The following is a 20659-nucleotide window of genomic DNA, read 5'->3' as shown; positions in this document are numbered from 1 at the left end:
TTTTTTTTTTTTTTCAGTTTTCTCTCGGGTCTTATCCAGTGTTTAAAATCATGACCAGATATAAATGATCTTTATTTTATTTTTTTTTCCTTTTTTTTTATAATTTTATTTTATTTTTAAACTTTACGTAATTGTATTAGTTTTGCCAAATATCAAAATGAATCCGCCACAGGTATACATGTGTTCCCCATCCTGAACCCTCCTCCCTCCTCCCTCCCCATACCCTCCCTCTGGGTCGTCCCAGTGCACCAGCCCCAAGCATCCAGTATCGTGCATCGAACCTGGACTGGCAACTCATTTCATACATGATATTTTACATGTTTCAATGCCATTCTCCCAAATCTTCCCACCCTCTCCCTCTCTCACAGAGTCCATAAGACTGTTCTATACATCAGTGTCTCTTTTGCTGTCTCGTACACAGGGTTATTATTACCATCTTTCTAAATTCCATATATATGCGTTAGTATAGTAAATCTCTCTTTCTCTCTCTCTCCTTCTATACTTTCTTCTTTTCTCCTTCCGGTGCTCTGTCACATACATATGCTTCTGTTTCTGTCATCACATCTCCTTCTCACATTCTGATTCTCCCACCTCCTTTTTTTTTTTTTTAATTTTTCTTTTATATTGGAGCATAGTTGATTTACAATGTTATGTTAGTTTCAGGTGTACGGCAAAATGATTTTATATATATATATATATATTTATTCCTTTTCAAATTATTTTTCCCATTTAGCTTAATAGAACATATTTTTGAGCAGAGTTCCCTGTGCTATACAATAGGTCCTTATTGGTTGTCTACTTTAAATATAGTAGTGTGTAAATGTCAATCCCAACCTCCCAACTTAAAAGGATGTTTGTGATGACAGTGGGGCCACCTAGATAATCCAGGATAATCTCCTCTCAAGCTCCTTAGCTTCATCACATTTACAGTGGGGCTCCTTTTGCTGAGTAAAATATTCACAGATTCCAGAGATTAGGGTGTGACTGTCTTGATGGGGGAATGTCATTTTGTCTACCACAGTTTCTGGTGAAGAGCACTGATCTAGATTTAGTTTTGCATTAAACAACAGCCAGTTGCATGCCTTAGTCACTATCCAAACAGAAGCAGGAATATAAGATAAGGAATTGAATTATTTTGGTATCACAATTTCAAACATCAGGTTAAAAAAAACCCTAAATTTATCTCGGGGTGAAGTACTTCCAATTTTTGCACAGATTCAAAGTCAAATAAGGTTTTGTGGTTGGAAATACAGGCAAAAAATGCAGACTCCTGGATTTTCCTTCTAATTCAAGAGATTTCTGTGGCCGTTACTTAATTCAACTTATTAACTGACAGATGAAGATTGATGAATATAAAGGATAAACTCTGGAGAGATGAGCTAAAATCCAGTTATATCATAATATGTCTGAAAAACTTTGAATATTTGGGGGAGCTCATCTGCCTTGTAAATTATTCATAAATATATTTTACAAGTACTTGCTATATGTGAGGCATTATGGGAGACTAGAATTTATCTGGACTCTATGAGCTCATAAGCTAGCAAGGAAATAAGACATGAATCACTAATGGTCAATATCCCAAATAGGAAATAAATATCACTTGCATGGTGGTAATAATAAGGCTTCAAGAAAATGGAAGAACTGCTGGCAAGGTCTTCTTAGCTCAAAAGGATCAGGGAAAATTCATTGGAACAAGTAGAATATGGCTTGGGTCTTTAAGAATGGAAATTAATCTGGATCCCTTAAGCACTGACTCCAAACAATCCTATGACTCTTCTGTTAAGAGGCACATTTTTAAATACTGGGGTTGATAGCATTGAGTTTCCTTTTTTTTCTTTCTTTTTTTTCATTTCTTAAACATTAACCTTGAAGGTTAAATCAATGAAGGAAGTAAAGGACACATAAAATGAGGGCAAGGGAAAAAAAGAAAAAATGGAAATTATTGCAGTATTTTGCCCGCATACTTCCTGTCTACAATACAAAATAATCCGTGCTTAGATTTGAGGAATATAGTCACAAACTAGCTTGTCAGAATGACATAAAATGGCCAATTTTCAGGATAATGAAGGCATATAGTCTAACTTCCTATACATTTCAAAGCATTTAAGATTTCTGCTGTGTTCTAAGTGTACATTCTTGCAGTAAATTTCCATATTCATAAATTATACATAGATCCACATTATCATCTTATCTATGTATTCATCCATCCAACTATTAAATAGCAACTTTTTCCTGAGGGCCCTACCAGGATTCCAGTTTGAGGAACCGGTGGGGAACAACCTGATAATCCAAAGCCCTGTTTTGTCGTGATTATTAGTTAAGCATACGTAAATGCCAGGCGGTTATGAGGCCTCTTGCTTTGGCTTGTACTGAAGCTCATGTGCCTGGACAGCAGTTTGTCCACCCGAAGAAGGAGCAGATGTGGACAAGGTCTGCGCTGAGCTGTGACAATGAGGGCGGACCCACAGAGCCAGAACTGCTTTAGACACTCCAGAATAGAATTACAACTACTGTCTCTTTACAAGGCTATTGAGATGGCTCATAAAATATTTATTGGGTGAAATATAGAATGTCTCACGAATGTTATCAAATATTTTCAGCAACAACAACAAAAATAAAATAAGGCTACAGGGAAGTGAAAGTGTTAGTCGCTCAGTCGTGTCTGACTCTGCAACCTCATGGACTGTGTAGCCCACCAGGCTCCTCTGTCCGTGGGATTTCCCAGGCAAGAATACTGGAGTGGGTTGCCGTTTCCTCCCCCAGGGGATCTTCCCAACCCAGGAATTGAACCCAAGTCTCTCATGTCTCCTGTATTGGCTGGTGGATTCTTTACCACTAGCGCCACTTGGAAAGCCTATGGTAATAGCGCACCTCTCTGAAAACCTGTTTCTTTTGAGAACTTCAGCCTGCTGCTCTGAAAAACTTGCCTTGGAGTATGCCTCACACCTCTTCATTGCCTTCATTCTACACTTCACATCAACAGCTGAGCAATGTTCATAGCATTTTCTTGTAGATGAATATTAAAAACTATTTGGGGAGAGCTTTCGCTTCTGGGAATATGGGATAGATGTTCTTTTCCCTATTCCTCCCCATAGGTGCAACTACAAATCCTGGACCTTATATATAAAATAAACATAAGAAGACACTGAAAGGAGGAGAAAAGAAGGCAGAATAGCTAGGGACCCAGGGAGCCACAGAATAACACAGTACTGAGTTTCCTGGATTTTCTGTTTCATATATCCCATACTTAGAGCTGAAGAAACCAGCCAACCAGAAACACCATTGGGTGCGGGGTGTGGGGGTGTGGGGGAAGCTTCAACGAAAAGCCTGCTCTGTCTAGCCAAAAAGACAGTGAGGAGGAATCTTGTAAGACAGAAACATTCATACAATACCAGTCCACCCCAGCCTAACACTACTGAGAAAACTATGGCCCCATGCCTGCCCATGCCAGTAAAGACCCACTGGGGAGTCTTGACTTCTGCCCTCTTGAGGCTGCAGTGAGGACCCTCTAACTCCTCACTCTAACTCTAACCTCCTAACTCTAACCCCAAAGTGTTAGCGGAGGTGAAGTAAAGCACTGGACTTTCATCCCCGTTGACAGGAACCAGAGCCCTGTCCTCCACTCAGAGTTAGCAAAGAACATCACATTATGGAGAAGCTGGGGCTTCTACTTCACCTCCTAAAGAATCAGTCTAAAATTTATATGCAAAGGAATTCAAATGTCAACAATATTTTTAAGATGAAAAGCAAACTGGGAAGAAACAGTCTACCCAGTATTATCTAGCTATGGTAATCAAGACTTTGTGGTATTGGCAGAATGAGAGGCATATACATCAATGAATATGACTCTACAGTTATCCCAAATGGAAGGTTTAACTTTTAAAAAATTATTTGTGCTACAGTCATCTTGTTCCTATAAGGCTCTTTTTTTGTTTTTCTTTTTATGAACTTGTATGCTATGGAAAATATTGCAGAGGAGTTGGGTTTTCTCCCTATACAAAAAATCTTCACCAGTTGAAGAAACCATTATTTAAATATACAAATTGTGAATCATGCTTATGTAACATGTAACACAGCCTCATATTTTAAAATGTTTTGAATATTATTGGTGAGGTCAAAGTCCAGATGCAAAGCCAAAATTGTCAACTATCTGGTTTTAACTTGGCTCGGTTATTTAGATTTTGCTATATGACAAAATAAGAACAATTTGTAAATTCAGAAATGTGTTCTATTTAGAGTTGTACTCTGAAAATTAATCCGAAATTAAGGGAGAACCAGAGCCTGAACTACCTGTGTCAATAAATAATGAGCTTGAGATGGTCAGGGCTACATTATAAAATGTACATATGGTACATATGTCACACTTTTATTTTAAGAGAAAAAGCATACTCTCAAAATTCATGGCCATTATTCTTTTTAAAAGTTTTTATTTATTTATTTATTTTTGGTTGTGCTGGGTCTGTTTTGCTGCTCTTGAGTTTCCTCTAGTTGCATCGATTGGGAGCTACTCTTTAGTTGCAGTCCTCGGGCTGGGCTTCTCATTCCAGTGGCTTCTCTTGTTGCAGAGCACAGGCTCTAAGGCAGGGGGCTCAGTAGTTGCAGTGCTCAGGCTTAGTTGTTCTGTGGTGAGTGGAATCATCCTGGGCCAGGGATCGAACCCAAGTCCCTTGTATTGGCGGGTGGATTCTTGACTGCTGAGCCGCCAGGGAAGTCCCATGGCCATTATTCTTAACTGATGGGAACTAATTGTAATTCAAGACAGCTCACTAAAGACAGCTCATTAAATGCAAATTAGCGTTCATTAATATAGTTGATGATTGTTCCTTTCTGATCAGGGCCCTCTATTCAGCGTTAATCAGTTAGCACACTATCCAGTTGGTTACCTCAGTTTTTACTTTTAATGTGTTATTTCCTTGATATGGAAAACAGTCAATTTATTTAAAAGTTGTGCATCCTCCAGCCACATTTCTGTTAAAATTGTGTTGATTTTGACCTTCATATGTGAAAGTGATAGTGTTGGTCGTTCAGTCAAGTCTAACTCTTTGTGACCCCATGGACTGTAGCCCACCAGGCTCCTCTGTCCATGGAATTCTCCAGACAAGAATACTGGAGTGGGTTGCCATGCCCTTCCCCAAAGGATCTTCCCACCCAGGGATGGAATCCAAGTCTCCTGCATTGCAGGTAGATTCTTTATCATCTATGCCACCTGGAAAGCCCTCATATGTAGATTATACTAATATCAAACATGTGTGCAGCACTTTAGGACTTAAAAGCACAGTCACATAAGCTATCACGTGTCCCTCCAACAAGCCTCTTAACTGGAATCATTGTGCAGATTTTCCAAGGAGTTAAGTGACTTTCCAAAGCTTATACAGCAATGAGACCCAGCAAAAACTCTTTAAAGTATGTGTCATGGTCCCAAGCTGAGCAACTTTTCCCAATCACCAATCTGACTTCCTGTAGGTGACTATCAAATTCACAAAGCAGTCCCACTGATTGAATAATGCTTTCATTAGCAATGGATACTCCTCTGGCAATACTTTCACAAAAGGCAAAAAATAATATTTTAAAAGCAGTGATCACTATTTCTTTTAATGAGTACAATATCAGCTAAACATTATGGGTATATATATTTATTTGAAACATGAGCTTCAACAAAATGAGTATAGTTGCTTTGACTTCAGCTGGCAAAAGGGAACTATCTCCAAACTGAAAACAAAACAAAGCAAAGAAAACGGAAGAGAAATGCGTAACTGAAAGTGACTTGCTCCAAAATATGAAACACTGCTTTATAATTTATATCTCCCCAAGGCCTGATATTCTTTAATCAGGCACACTCAGAAATCAGCATCTCTGAGTCAATGAATGCTTTGGGCTGCTCTCGATCCTCCCTGGTAGGAACGACCAGCAAGTGTTTGTCAAAATGAAATGATTACCTTAGTTTTATGCGTGTTTTTAATCATTCCCCAGTTGTCCTCTCTTGCCCATTGGAGCATGTCTGTGTCTTCATTATTTGCATTTTTCACATGTCAATTGCCTCTTTATTCTCTTGCTGAGTACCTCTTCTCTGAGGTGTCCCAGTAATGCATAATTGCCCATGTCCAGCCTATAGATCAAACTCCAATGTAATTTGCAAAACCAAGTAAATACAAAGTAGGTTGTGCATAATTCAGACCTCATCTTGCAATGATTAAGTTATCTGATTCCAGTTTGCACAAGTTTCTGCTTTCCACTTAATATTCTCCCCACCATCTCTTCACAACAAATACTTGCCAGGTCATTTTGGTTTTTCAAGTACTGCTTCAGCTTCTCTTTAACAATAGTCACAAAAATCTTTTATTATTTAGAAGTCTAGGGGATTAGTTGCCTCTTTTTCCTAAACTGAGTGCCAGCCTGATGAGAAGACACTCTGGCACTCCACATGTTTAATCTTCCCCTCTTGAAACAATTAGAGCCATTTTCTATGTTAGACCATAATAAGTCGGGCCAATTTTGTACCCTATGGAAAGGCTTTTAGTGATACTTAACATTATCTTTTTAGAGGCCCAAATCTGTGTTTGTATCAAAGTTGTTCACAAATTCTTATTCAATGAGGAGAAAAAAATGTGATTATAGCAGAGCCAAGGAGCCGCCATTGTGGCTGAGAAGTTAATCAGAAACATTTTCAGTTTTTCTGGCCTAACCTGAGCTAGAAGGCAAGTCTCATGCTCTTCACCTGATTGGAAAGATGAAGTTGATGCTGGACCTTCAGAGTGGTCTCTGGATAAGTAATCCAGTCTGGAGTTCCCTAGGGCCAGGATTCCTATACTGTGTTCTCAGACAAGAATTTTTCAGGTTATTGCCATTTCCTATTTCAGGGGATCTTCCTAACCCAGAGATCGAACCAACATCTCTTGAGTCTCCTGCATTGGCAGACAGGTTCTTTACCACAAGTGCCACCTGGAAAGGCCCTTAGAAGCCCAGGAATACTATTCAGTTCAATTCAGTTCAGTCACTCAGTCATGTCCAACTTTTTGCCATCCCATGAACTGCAGCACGCCAGGCTTCCCTGTCCATCACCAACTCCCGGAGTTTGCTCAAACCCACATCCATTGAGTCAGTGATGCCATCCAACCATCTCATCCTCTACCATCCCCTTCTCCTCCCACCTTCAATCTTTCCCAGCATCAGGGTCTTTTCCAATGAGTCAATTCTTTGCATCAGGTGGCCAAAGTACTGGAGCTTCAGCTTCAGCATCAGTCCTTCCAATGAATATTCGGGACTGATTTCCTTGAGCATTGACTGATTTTATTTCCTTGCAGTCCAAGGGATTCTATAGAGTCTCCTCCAACACCACAGTTCAAAAGCATCAATTCTTTGGTGCTCAACTTTCTTTATGGTACAACTCTCACATCCATACATGACTACTGAAAAAATCATAATGTTAACTAGATGGACCTTTGTTGGCAAAGTAATGTCTCTGCTTTTTAATATGCTGTCTAGGTTGATCAGAGCTTTTCTTCCAAGGTGAAAGCATCTTTTAATTTCATGTCTGCAGTCACCATCTGCAGTGATTTTGGAGCCCAAAAAATAAAGTCTGACACTGTTTCCCCATCTATTTGCCATGAAGTGATGGGACCGGATGCCATGATCTTAGTTTTCTGAATGTTGAGTTTTAAGCTGACTTTTTCATTCTACTCTTTCACTTTCATCAAGAGGCTTTTTAGTTCCTCTTCGCTTTCTGCCATAAGGGTGGTATCATTTGCTTATCTGAGGTTATTGATACTTCTCCCTGCAATCTTGATTTCAGCTTGTGCTTCATCCAGCCTGGCATTTCTCATGATGTACTCTGCATAGAAGTTAAATAAGCAGAGTGACAATATACAGCCTTTATTAAAATATGTGTGAAGAGAGTAACTATCTTCTGGGTGACAGGTTCTCAAAGTGTGGTCCCCAGACCAGTAGTATCAACATCACATGGGAATTTGTTAGAACTTGGAAATTCTGAAGGTGGGGTCATCAAGATCTGAGTTCTCACCAGCCCCAATATATGATGAAGTGTGGGGATCATAGCTCTGGAGAAAGGAAGGATAGCTCTCCTCGGACAGTCTGACCTCACTGCCTTCCATCCCCTGGCTCTCTCGGATCAGCCACACTGACTACCTTGTAACACCTTAGGCGTGCTCTGCCCTGGGACCTTGTCACAGGCTATTCCCTCTGCTTCAAACACCTTTCCCTCATACATTTGTGCAGCCAACTCCCTTACCTTCTTCACACCCTTGCTCAAATTTTACTACTCAGAGAGGGCTATTCTAGTAACTCTATTTTAAATTATACCTTGTTCCTCTCCACCCCCACCAATACTTCCTTCTCCCTTTCACCTGCTGTTTTCATTTTTCTAAAGCATGTCACATGTCTTTTTTTTTTTTTTGTAGGTACTTTTTGTTCTTTTTTTAATTTATTTTAATTTTTTTAAAAATGCCAAAAGCATTTTATATTGGGGTATAGCCAATTAGCAACGTTGTGATGGTTTCAGGTGAATGGTGAATGGACTCAGCCATACATATACATGTATCCATTCTCCCCCAAACTCCCTCTCATCCAGGCTGCACATGACACTGAGCAAGGTTCCATGTGCTATACAATATGCTTTTCTAGGTTATCCACTTTAAATATAGCATTGTGTAAATGAACTCAGATGACCATTATATCTACTACTACTGTGGCAAGAATCCCTTCGAAGAAATAGAGTAGCCATCATAGTCAACAAAAGAGTCCAAAATGTAGTACTTTGATGCAATCTCAAAAATGACAAAATATTCTCTGTTCATGTATAAGGCAAACCATTCAATATCAGAGTAAGCCAAGTCTATGCCCCAACCACTAATGTTGAAGAAGCTGAAGTGGAATGGTTCAATGAAAACCTACAAGACCTTCTAGAACTAACACCCCCAAAAGATGTCCTTTTCATCATAGGGGAGTGACTTGCAAAAGTAGGAAGTCAAGAAATATCTGGAGTAATGGGAAAATTTGGCCTTGGAGTACAGAATGAAGCAGGTCAAAGGCTAATAGAGATTTCCCAAGAGAACGCACTGGACATAGCAAACACTCTCTTCGAAGAGCACAAGAGAAGCCTCTACACATGGACATCACCAGATGGTCAATACTGAAATCAAATTGATTGTATTCTTTGCAGCCAAAGATGGAGAAGCTCTATATAGTCAGCAAAAACAAGACTGGGAGCTGACTATGGCTCAGATCATGAACTCCTTATTGCCAAATTCATACTTAAATTGAAGAAAGTAGGGAAAACCATTAGACCATTCAGGTATGACCTAAATCAAATCCCTTATGATTTTACAGTGGAAGTGAGAAATAGATTTAAGGGATTAGATCTGATAGACAGATTGCCTGAAGAACTATGGATGGAGGTTCCTGACATTGTACAGGAGACAGGGATCAAGAACATCCCCAAGGAAAAGAAATGCAAAAAGGCAAAATGGGTGTCTGAGGAGGCCTTACAAATAGCTGTGAAAGGAACAGAAGCTGAAGAAAGGCAAAGGAGAAAAGGAAAGATATATGCATTTGAATGCAGAGTTCCAAAGAATAGCAACAAGAGATAAGAAAGCCTTCCTCAGTAATCAATGCAAAGAAATAGAGGAAAACAACAGAATGGGAAAGATTACAGATCTCTTCAAGAAAATTAGAGATACCAAGGGAACATTTCATGCAAAGATGGGCTCGATAAAGGACAGAAATGGTATGGACCTAACAGAAGCAGAAGACATTAAGAAGAGGTGGCAAGAATACACAGAAGAACTGTACAAAAAAGATCTCCATGACCTGGATAATCACTATGATGTGATCATTCACTCAGAGCCAGACATCCTAGAATTCAAAGTCAAGTGGGCCTTTAGGAAGCATCACTATGAACAAAGCTAGTGGAAGTGATGGAATTCCAGTTGAGATATTTCAAATCCTAAAAGGTGATGCTGTGAAAGTGCTGCACTCAATGTGCCAGCAAATTTCGAAAACTCAGCAGTGGCCACAGGACTGGAAATGGTCAGTTTTCATTCCAATCCCAAAGAAAGGCAATGCCAAAGAATGCTCAAACTACCGCTCAATTGCACTCATCTCACATGCTAGTAAAGTAATGCTCAAAATTCTCCAAGCCAGGCTTCAGTAATACATGAACCGTGAACTTCCAGATGTTCAAGCTGGATTTAGAAAGGCAGAGGAACCAGAGATCAAATTGCCAACATCTGCTGGATCATCAAAAAAGCAAGAGAGTTCCAGAAAAATATTTCTGCTTTATTTACTACACCAAAGCCTTTGACTGTGTGGATCACAATAAACTGTGGAAAATTCTGAAAGGGATGGGAATACCAGACCACCTGATCTGCCTCTTGAGAAACCTGTATGCAGGTCAGGAAGAAACAGTTAGAACTGGACATGGAACAACAGACAGGTTCCAAATAGGAAGAGGAGTACGTCAAGGCTGTATATTGTCACCCTGCTTATTTAACTTCTATGCAGAGTACATCATGAGAAACTCTGGGCTGGATGAAGCACAAGCTGGAATCAAGATTGCCAGGAGAAATCTCAATAACCTCAGATAAGCAGATGACACCACTCTTATGGCAGAAAGTGAAGAAGAACTAAAGAGCCTCTTGATGAAAGTGAAAGAGGAGAGTGAAAAAGTTGGCTTAAAGCTCAACATTCAGAAAACTAAGATCATGGCATCTGGTCCCATCACTTCATGGGAAATAGATGGGGAAGCAATGGAAACAGTGACAGACTATTTTTTGGGCTCCAAATTCACTGAAGATGGTGACTGCAGCCATGAAATTAAAAGACGCTTGGTCCTTGGAAGAAAAGTTATGACCAACCTAGACAGCATATTATAAAACAGAGATATTACTTTGCCAACAAAGGTCTGTCTAGTCAAAGCTATGGTTTTTCCAGTAGTTATATTTGCAGTCTCTTGGACTGCAAGGAGATCAAACCAGTCTATCCTAAAGGAAATCAGTCCTGAATATTCATTGGAAGGGCTGATGCTGAAGCTGAAAATCCAATACTTTGGCCAAGAACTGACTCATTTGAAAAGGCCCTGATGCTGGGAAAGGTTGAAATGGGAGGAGAAGGGGACAACAGAGGATGAGATGGTTGGATGGCATCACCGACTCAATGGACATGAGTTTGAGTAAACTCCAGGAGTTGTTGATGAACAGGGAGGCCTGGTGTGCTGCAGTCCATGGAGTCACAAAGAGTGGGACACAACTGAGCGACTGAATTGAACATGACCTTCCCAAAAAGTTCTTAACTATCCCTTCCCCCGGCAACAATGAGTTTGTTTTCTAAGTCTGTGAGTTTTTTCCTGTTCTGTACATAAGTTCATTTGTATGATTTCCTTTTAGATTCCACGTATAAGGGATGTCATATGCTATTTCTCCTCTGTCTGACTTACTTCTCTCAGTTTGACAGTTTCTAGGTCCATCTATGTTGCTGCAAATGGCCTTATTCTTTCTAATGGCTGAGTCATATTCCATTGTGTATATATACCACATCTTCTTTATCCATTCCTCTGTCGATGGGCATTTAGGTTGTTTCCATGTCTTGGCCGTTTAAACAGTGCTGCAATGAACGTTATGTAAGACAGTGTATCACGTCTTACATGTTAGATAATTCACTTGTGCATTGTTCTTCTTTCTTGTTGTCTATCCACTGGTACAGAATATAATCTCCACAAGGGCAATCTTTGCTTTATTGCCTGACTGCCTATGTCGACTAAAAAATATAGTCACGGCCTGAAAGTAGAGTTATTTCTTTCAGTGGGAATGCTTAGGACTTCAAGCCCAGGAGACTGCATCTCAGTAGCTCTGAGAAAACTGCTCCAAGGAGGCAAGAAGGGAAGTCAGGCTATATACAAGTTTGTATCAAGGGAGCAGGGAGTCTGAACACCAAAGATCAGGTATCAGGTTAAGCAATTTAGCGTTTTACCTATGGAAAGATGCAAGCCTCTGGGCTCACTGAATTTATTCCTTTCATATGAACCTCAGCTATCTGGGGCCAATCCCGTTTCCTTGCTCACCTTAAAGAGTGGCAGCTAGCTGCTTCTTGCCTTCCCCCCAGCTCCTCAGCAATCACTGTTGGTGGGGGTGGCAGCATCTGCTGGATCACAATGAGGGGAGTCCTCATTCACATTTAGAGGCCAGGAATCACTGATAACTTTGACATTTATTGTCTATTGATATGGCAGGAGATATTTTCATCTCACACCTAGAATAATGTTTAGCACATAATAGGTACTCACAAAGTAATTATTAAGTCAGTGTATGAAAGACCCAGAAAAATCCATGACCCAGAAAGAGAGAGGAAAACATTGTCCCAGATGCAAGCTGGTAATGTTCTTTCGTGAAAGAATCTCCTCTTACAGCCCATGTGCTACCACTATCATTGTGCTGTTGCTTGAATCTCAGAGTGTGCCACTTGGGAAAGGCAGAAGTAAAATTATAGCAGAGGTCCAAGAATAAAGGTGTGCAGAAGTTAGAAATATTTGTGCAATTCCTTTGTCTGATTATATATTTTCCTTTCAGATTATGATTTCTGAAATTTTAAAAATAAATGTATATTAATTCACTTAATCCTCCTAAGAAGCTTATAAGGTAGATACCTCACTTAATCCTCCTTTTATAGATAGAAACTTGGGCATAGAAAGGTTAATATTTTGCCTAAGTTTACACAAAAAATAGATGGAAGAAATAGGATTTTGTTACTGAACCAAACTTGGGTCTAACTCCCCTGTTGTGCAGCAAAGCCACTTTACTGACACCAAGTTGTGGTAAAGTACAGCACTTATTTCAGGGCCCAACAAGAAGAACAGGGAGCTCATGCTCAGAAGAACTGAACTCTCTGATAGTTTTCAGGGAAAAGTTTTTGAAGGCAAGGTTTGAGATGAGGACTGCAGGGTGTATGACTTTCTTTTGATTGATTGTGGGTGAGGTAACAGGTTGGTATTTTGGGCATTTCAATTATCAACCTTCTGGTTCCAACCAGCCCGGGGTCTGTGCAGCCACCATCCTTCACCTGGGGAGGGGTCTTATTTTTCCTGCAGAACAACTCAAAAAAATATGTCAGATTGTTATGTATATCCCTCAAGCAAAAACTAGGACTCAAGTTTATCGATGAACTAAGGGGACAACAGAGGATAAGATGGATGGATGGCATCACCGATTCAATGGATATGAGTTTGAGCAAACTGCAGGAGATAGTAGAGGGCAGAGGAGCTTGACATGCCACAGTCCATGGGGTCACAAAGAGTAGAACATGGCTGAGCAATTGAATAACAACATTTGTTTCTTGACTGCTTTTCCTTTGTTTTTGCATTCTCTCACTTCCCTACTTAGTAACTGCTTGAGTCTGCTTGTTGGAACTCAGAGGCCTAAGAGACTAAATCCTTTTTCTAGAATCAAGAACAGGGGGGTACACAGGGGCTTTTATATCCTAGGAGAGCTCTGCAGGGTCCTGCTCTGTTTCAATCCCTCCTCTTTGATACTTCTCAATTCTGAGAAGAATAGAGGGAAGGACAAGAAAGAGAATAATCAAAAACTTGGCAAGGATAACTTGATTTTAGGGGGACTCGATTTCAACTTGAACCAGCAGTTTTGGTCAATAGTTGGGCTTCCCAGGTGGCTCAGATGGTAAAAAAAAAAAAAAATCTGCCTGCAATGTGGGAGACCCGGGACAATCCTTGGGTCAGGAAGGTCCCCTAGAGAAGGAAATGGCAACCCACTCCAGTATTCTTGCCTGGAGAATTCCATGGACAGAGGAGCCTGGCAGTCTACATGGGATTCATGGGATTACAAAGAGTCACACATGACCAAGTGAGTAACATTTTCACTTTTCTTTCATAACTCTTACAGTTACACTATATCAAGGTAACCTCTTAAAGATAATGAGTTATACCTATGTGTTAGCATTTAAAATGTTTTATTATTTTTTTATATAATTCTATCTTCCCTGCCCAGCTGAAAAATCTTAAAAGGGGGCACTATTTCTTATTTATCATCTCTACCTACCCAGTGCTTAGCATAATGTTATTGGATGGATGGAAGGATGGATAGATAGATGGGTGAGTGAACAGATGGATGAATGGAAAAGGATACAAGTTCCAGGCCGGCTGCTCCATTCAGCCCTAAGATAAACAGTTCCTTGAAATCCCAGAAATGAATTAATCAGCTTTGATTTTTTCCTCAACTTAAATCTGTCAAGTAAGCCTGAGGATTTGTAGTTGAAAAAAATGTGTAGGTGATCAGATAAGGGAAACTGAATGATAAGGACATTTGTCTCCGGGTACTTTTGGCCACAGAATGTCTATTCCCTCAACCAGCCTGCTTCCTTCCCCAGAAGATAAAGAGCAGCAACAGCATGGGAAGCAAAAGGTTGCTGGGCTGTGTCCTTTCCTTCTCTGTGGGAGTTCGGAAGGATGAGCCAGCTTAGCTCCACAACTGGACCCCAATTTCCATATGTAATCAGGATCTGATAATAAAAGTAAATTTTACAAACTATGCCTTGAATTGAAAGAATGTAACAGGAATGCAAATTGCACGTGGCTGCCTGACCAACCTAGTGGGTCCTCTAATCCAATTCTTCCTTCCTGCCTCAGTCTCAATTCATAAAATGCTGTTTTCAGCGGGCATTCATTAACATTTCGATTTAAGTTCTTGCAAATAGATAGCATCTCAGCGGAGCCCCTGAGGATGCTGTCAAACTTAGCCTTCTGCTCACCAGGACAGACGGTTCCCACTGGCTGGCCTCAGCTCTGCCTCTCTCTGCTCCTGGGTCGAGAGAACAAGAACTGTCTTCCACCTTGGTCCTGAGGCTGGTCCAAGGCCCTCATCTGCAGACCCCGGGGATGCTCCCCGCCGCTGGAATGATGAGGCCCTTCTATCACAAATTCCAAATATCCTTTTCAAAAGACTTCAGTAACTCTTCTCAAAATAAACAGAGCAGCACTGGCATTTAGGAAATTCACTGGGCAGCAGCTAACTTTAGAAAGGTGGTTATTTATCCTCATTAGAGTCGCCGCGCACATCAGCAGAGAGCGAGCATCTCTCCACACCTGGGGAATCTAAGCCCCCACGTGCTATTTCTAAGTCACCAGTTCCTGAATGCCAGTCCAAGGGCAAAGGCCACTCAGCTCCATCGGAACCATGGGGGAAGCTTTTCTAACATATAGAAGCCTGAGCCAGCCTCTGGAGATGCTGATTTATGAGGTCAGAGGTGAAAATCCAGGAGGCCATCTGCATTTCTAAAGCGCTGCTCTGGTGAAACTGCCACACAACCCAGTTAAAGGACTACTTGCAAGATTTTTGAGGCATGTGTCATCTTAAAAAATAGCTGACTTTTTAAAATGAAAGTATCTTTATTATGAAATGTGTTACACCCTTATGTTAACACTTCAAAAATCCAGAAAACATAAATAAGCCACTAAATATCACTCAAAAAATGTTATTACCCAGAGGTAATTGCTGTAAAGATTTTGGAGAACATTTTTTCCAAACAACTTGATATGCAAATATGTATAATTTTAAATGTTATTTTTCTTTGATGCATTCTACACATGTGTAATAATTATTTTATTAACCAGAATTATGTATTATAACACCAGGCTTTGGTAAAACTTTCCTTAGAAGAATTAGAAATAGTGTAGGCGCCTGCATGAGACTTCAGACCAAAGGGTGTACACTATGAAAACCCATTAGATGGTAAATATTTACTAGTATTCTCTCTTGTTCCATGTCAGCATTTTTCAAATAAGTACTAGTCAAAGTATCAGTAAGTGAACCAGAAACCTTCAAATATTTATAAGAGTCTTAGGGCAGAGGAAAGAGGAAATAAATGTTAGTGCTGGTGAAGGAGGCTTTGTTGCCACATAAAATTATAGGTGGAGAAGGCAATGGCACCCCACTCCAGTACTCTTGCCTGGAAAATCCCATGGACGGAGGAACCTGGTAGGCTGCAGTCCCTGGGGTTGCTAAGAGTTGGACACGACTGAACGACTTCACTTTCACTTTTCACTTTCATGCATTGGAGAAGGAAATGGCAACCCACTCCAGTGTTCTTGCCTGGAGAATCCCAGGGACGGGGGAGCCTGGTAGGCTGCCGTCTATGGGGTCGCACAGAGTTGGACACGACTGAAGTGACTTAGCATAGCATAGCAAAATTATAGGATTTCAAATTTGAATTCCAGATAAAATACTTTTTTGGTGTAAGAATACTGCAATTTGTTTATCTGAAATTCAAGTTTAACTAGGCATTCTATATTTGGATTGGCTAAATCTGGTTACCCTAGAAGGAGGGGACCCAAGATTTGCTGGGGTAGAGTTGGCCCATGGTAGGGGCAGAAGGTGAGCAGGTACAGGGCCAGATTCCAGGTCCAAAAGCAAGGTCATGGCAAAATCTCACTAGGTATGACATGTCTTAGAGTCTGGCTCAGCTCTGCCACATTGAGAAGTCAAGCACGAGCCCACCCCTTATCCCACCTCCTGCTCAGGGTAGAGTAGGAAGCAGCATGGTAGGAGCCAAGCCCCTAGAATCTACCATTCATCTACCCCAGTCAGCGTCCTAACCCATGCTCACTCCTTCTCTTTTTATTGTGTTATATCTCCCTCTCCCAGTGCACCCTCTCCAGCTGAATAATTATTTACTTCAGGAAAGTTTCCCGTATCAACAACTTGTTTAGTTCTAATTCTTCTAGTTTCTTTCCTCTAGAAAACATAATTTTAGGTGGGAGTATCATTTCTTTCCCACATTTGTCATTGTCTCTCTCATCATTTTTCTTCCTTTTTTTCCTTTCCCCTGCATCCAAATTTGCCCAGGACTTGACTTTATCACTTCAGTTCTGTCTCCAGGATGGATTCCATTCTGCTATTGGTACTTAGCATCCTTACAATCTTGAATTATCTTACCCATAACTCTTTTTATCTCATCCTGTTTTCTGTTCTGGTTTCTTAGAGACTATATATTTTGGTATCCTTCTGAAGACCCCAAAAGTTATTCCAAAATTTTCTTCTGGGTCCAAGAGCCTGGCAAAGTACTGGTCAATAGAAACTGAATGTAGATTACTCTTGGCCCAGCTTTCCATCTCTTTGGGAAACGGACAAACCCCTTTCTCACAAACAGTAAAAGCAGGTAGTTGTGCCTACCTGCTGTCCCTCTAGATCCACTATAGCCGATTCCTCTGGTCTGAAATGGGAAGTTTCAGGGATAAATTCTTATCCCTCCACTTCCTGATTCTTAATTTGCTGAAAAGAAGGAATCCATAAAAATCTGTAATCCCCAATGTGCTATGTTACTAGGAGTCTTCTTTCTGCTTTTCCTGTGGGTAAAGTATTTCCCAACATGTGTTTGCTGCAGTCTTTCCATCACCCTCTTTTCTCTGCCCTGTGCACCACCCATGGAAATTCTAATTCAGTAGGTCTGAGAACACAGATGTAGAAACACCCAGATGTTAGTATATAGATTAGTATAGACCCTCATATCTAAAACAGAAGACCCCAAAGACAAAAGAGTTGAAAGCACTTCCCCTCACCTTTCAGATGACAAGTCATAAGTAAGACCTCAGTCTAGTTCTCTGAGCCTTATGGTTGGATTCTCGTTGTCTAATCAATGATGGCTTTTGCTGATGGGCTTGGCTGGTGGCTCAGATGGTAAAGAATCTGCCTGCCATGCAGGAGACCTGGGTTCCATCCCTGGATCGGGAAGATCTCCTGGGGAAGGGAATGGTTGCCTACTCCAGTATTCTTGCCTGGAGAATTCCATGGATAGAGGAGCCTGGAAGGCTACAGTCCATGGGGTCACAAAGAGTCAGACATGACTGAGCAACTAACACTTTCCCTTGTTTTATTTTGCTAACAGAACAGTTTTCCATCTTTTGATGAGTTTTCTGTCTTCACGGGCATTTTCAAGCTGAGGGAGCTAACCAGATTCTATTTGAATGCAGAACTCTGAGGATATTTTAGCTTGTTTTATTTTAAGAGAGTCAACTTCATATAATGAAATTTCACTGATCAGAGTATTATTAAGTTGACCATTGTCGGGAACAGCAGAAGCATCCCCTGCCTTGGTAAATAAGTCAGAAAGATGATAGAGACAAAGATGCTTGGCTATGCTCTGTTAGATAGTAGTACCATCTTTCAACTGATCCTACTCTAATGCACTGTAACATAAAAGCCCAGAGCATAATAGAAAAAGACAACTGGGGAACCTCAGGATACAGGATGCAGCTATCAATGTGAAAACATCTAGGTTTCAGTGGTTTTGTGCTATATCCAAATGCCCTCAAGTTAGAAGTGTTTTTAAATCTCAAATACTTAATAATTCTATCCTGAACTATAAATTATAGTTTGGATAAGACTTCCAAATGTCTTAACACAGTTTAAGACCCTTTCACACCTGGATTTTTCCTTTTCTCCCCTTCCCTGTCCTCAGAATCCCTACCACATGCCCCTTCCCCACAGTAGCCCCAAGTCTCTCCTCTCTGTGATGGCATCAGTCCCTTTCCAACCACTGTATCTTTGCACAAGCTGGTTCTCTCTGTGCATGCCCTGTGCCCTCCTGTACCTGGAGGCGCCCCATGCATCCTTCAGGGCCCAGGTACCTAGTTTGTGTCTCTATGAAGTCTCCCTTGCTCCCCAGGCAGTTTGTGGTTCCCTCCAGTTTGTCCACCTAACACTTTGTACCAAACCTCCCTCATAACGAAGTCACAGCCAGTAGTCCCTATGTGATAGTGGATACACACGCGACTCATGAACAGAGAAAAAACAAGGAGAGGCTGGGGCTTGTGCTCACTTAAACAGCAAAACAGTGTCTGCAGCCTCCCCTGCTCTTCCAGAATGCAGCATCTGGCCTGACTTCGTGTTTTGTTTTTTTTTAATGGAGGGAACAAACTAATAGTTACTACATGTTAGGCTCAAAGACTTGCTCTGAACCAAACAAAAAGTCCAGCCTCCATCACCTTTGTCTGTGTGCCCTGGAGAAAGATTCTCCCCTTATATAAGCCCCAGTCTCTTCATCTACAGAACAAGGATGATAATGGAAATGCCCTTATAGGTCTGTTGTGAAAATGAAAAGAGACAGGATTTTGGAGCACTTAGAAACATTCCTAGCACATAGCAAATGTTCAATAAAATTGAGCCATTAATATCAATCCATTGAAGAAAATGGACAAATTGAATGTACCAGGATAGGTACCTAAATGGAATCACTTGGCTAGACTTTGGATCTGACAAACAATGAACCAAAAGAGATGACACGAGAGAGACCTCCATGAAAAAACACCCCTCTCTGACTAGCAGGCTGCCCTCTTTACAGGGTACCTCCCCCAACCCGGCCTGCCCGGAGGACTAATTTGATTTAAGCCCCCACTGCCTAGAAGTCTACTGCTCCAGCCCAGACTATCCCAGACCCTGGGAAAGGGTAGGAATCTGGAGGAAGCTGTTTCCATCACCAACAAGCTGTGTGAGGCTGGAAAAGCAGAGCAATCTCTATGGGCTTCCAGAGCCTCGTCTGTGATACTCTTCCAATGACAGTGGAGTGAGGAGAAGTCCCTAAGGGACCTCCCTCAGCAGATCAGGTGAATCCAGGCAAAGCAGATAACTGGGGCTCTTCTGGACAGACAGCCCCTCCCTTTCCCCCGCCTCCCTGTCTGGATGAAGAGATCTGAAAGTGAAGAACAGAGACACATTTGCAAATGCTGTGCCATTTTCAGGAAGAGTCAGAATGGAAAAAGCAGGGGGTTGTGTTGTGGAGTATTTGCATAGACAGTGTATCAGGACATCTGTTTCCAGGATGTCTGTCTCTGAAATAAGCGAAGGCAAAAGCCAGAGGGCTCCATCCAGGGTTCCTGGCTCCACTAGACAGATCAGACTCTGTCTCGATTGCCTCTGTGGCCATCTCTCCTGTCAGCCCCCTCCCCCACCCCTGCCCAGCAAAGTAAACTCCAATATTGCTCACAAATTCACTCTGGAGGTGCCCAAGGAATGCCCTCAACTGACCCCTAGCTGCTTCCTCTCTGAGGAAAGGCACACTGATACTTTTCCGGAAGCCCAGGATGCAGCTGCCTCCATCTCTTTAGTCAGAGTATGGCTTAGACATTAATTCATGGGTGTCCTGAGTTTACAGGGCTGAAGAAATGACAACTTTGTTAAAAAAAAAAAAAAGGAAAACGGCCAAACAAAAGCTGGAGGCAGGCTTTAATGGCTGCAAAATAAATTAAGAAGAGAAAATCACCAAGTAATTTTTCCCGGGTGTGTTTGCTTTGTCTTTGAACATTTTTTTTCTCATGTTATGTCATTGGGTTAATTGCCTTCTGACACTGAATGACAGTAAGACATGTTCACCTGCTAAGATAAAGCAAAGTTAATTGAAGGAAGTTAGTAATGAAAATATTGGACTCAGTCCATTCCAGGTAGAATATGATGTTTGAAATTATAGCCAAAGTGACTCTTACAGTCACACATAATGTTTCCAAGAGCTTGGCTTCCAAGAAACCAGCCATCAGAGTTCTGTGTCCATCACAAATGAACGGCGTGGGTATCTATAAAGCATAAATCCTGAACATCACTGGAGGACAGAAAGCTATGGTGCTCATCTCTAGAAAATTCATTAGCAATGTCTT

The sequence above is a fragment of the Bubalus kerabau genome, chromosome 2 (assembly GCF_029407905.1).
Source record: "Bubalus kerabau isolate K-KA32 ecotype Philippines breed swamp buffalo chromosome 2, PCC_UOA_SB_1v2, whole genome shotgun sequence".
Taxonomy (NCBI): domain Eukaryota; kingdom Metazoa; phylum Chordata; class Mammalia; order Artiodactyla; family Bovidae; genus Bubalus; species Bubalus kerabau.
The sequence above is the reverse complement of the archived record's forward strand: the minus strand, read 5'-3'. Positions refer to the sequence as shown.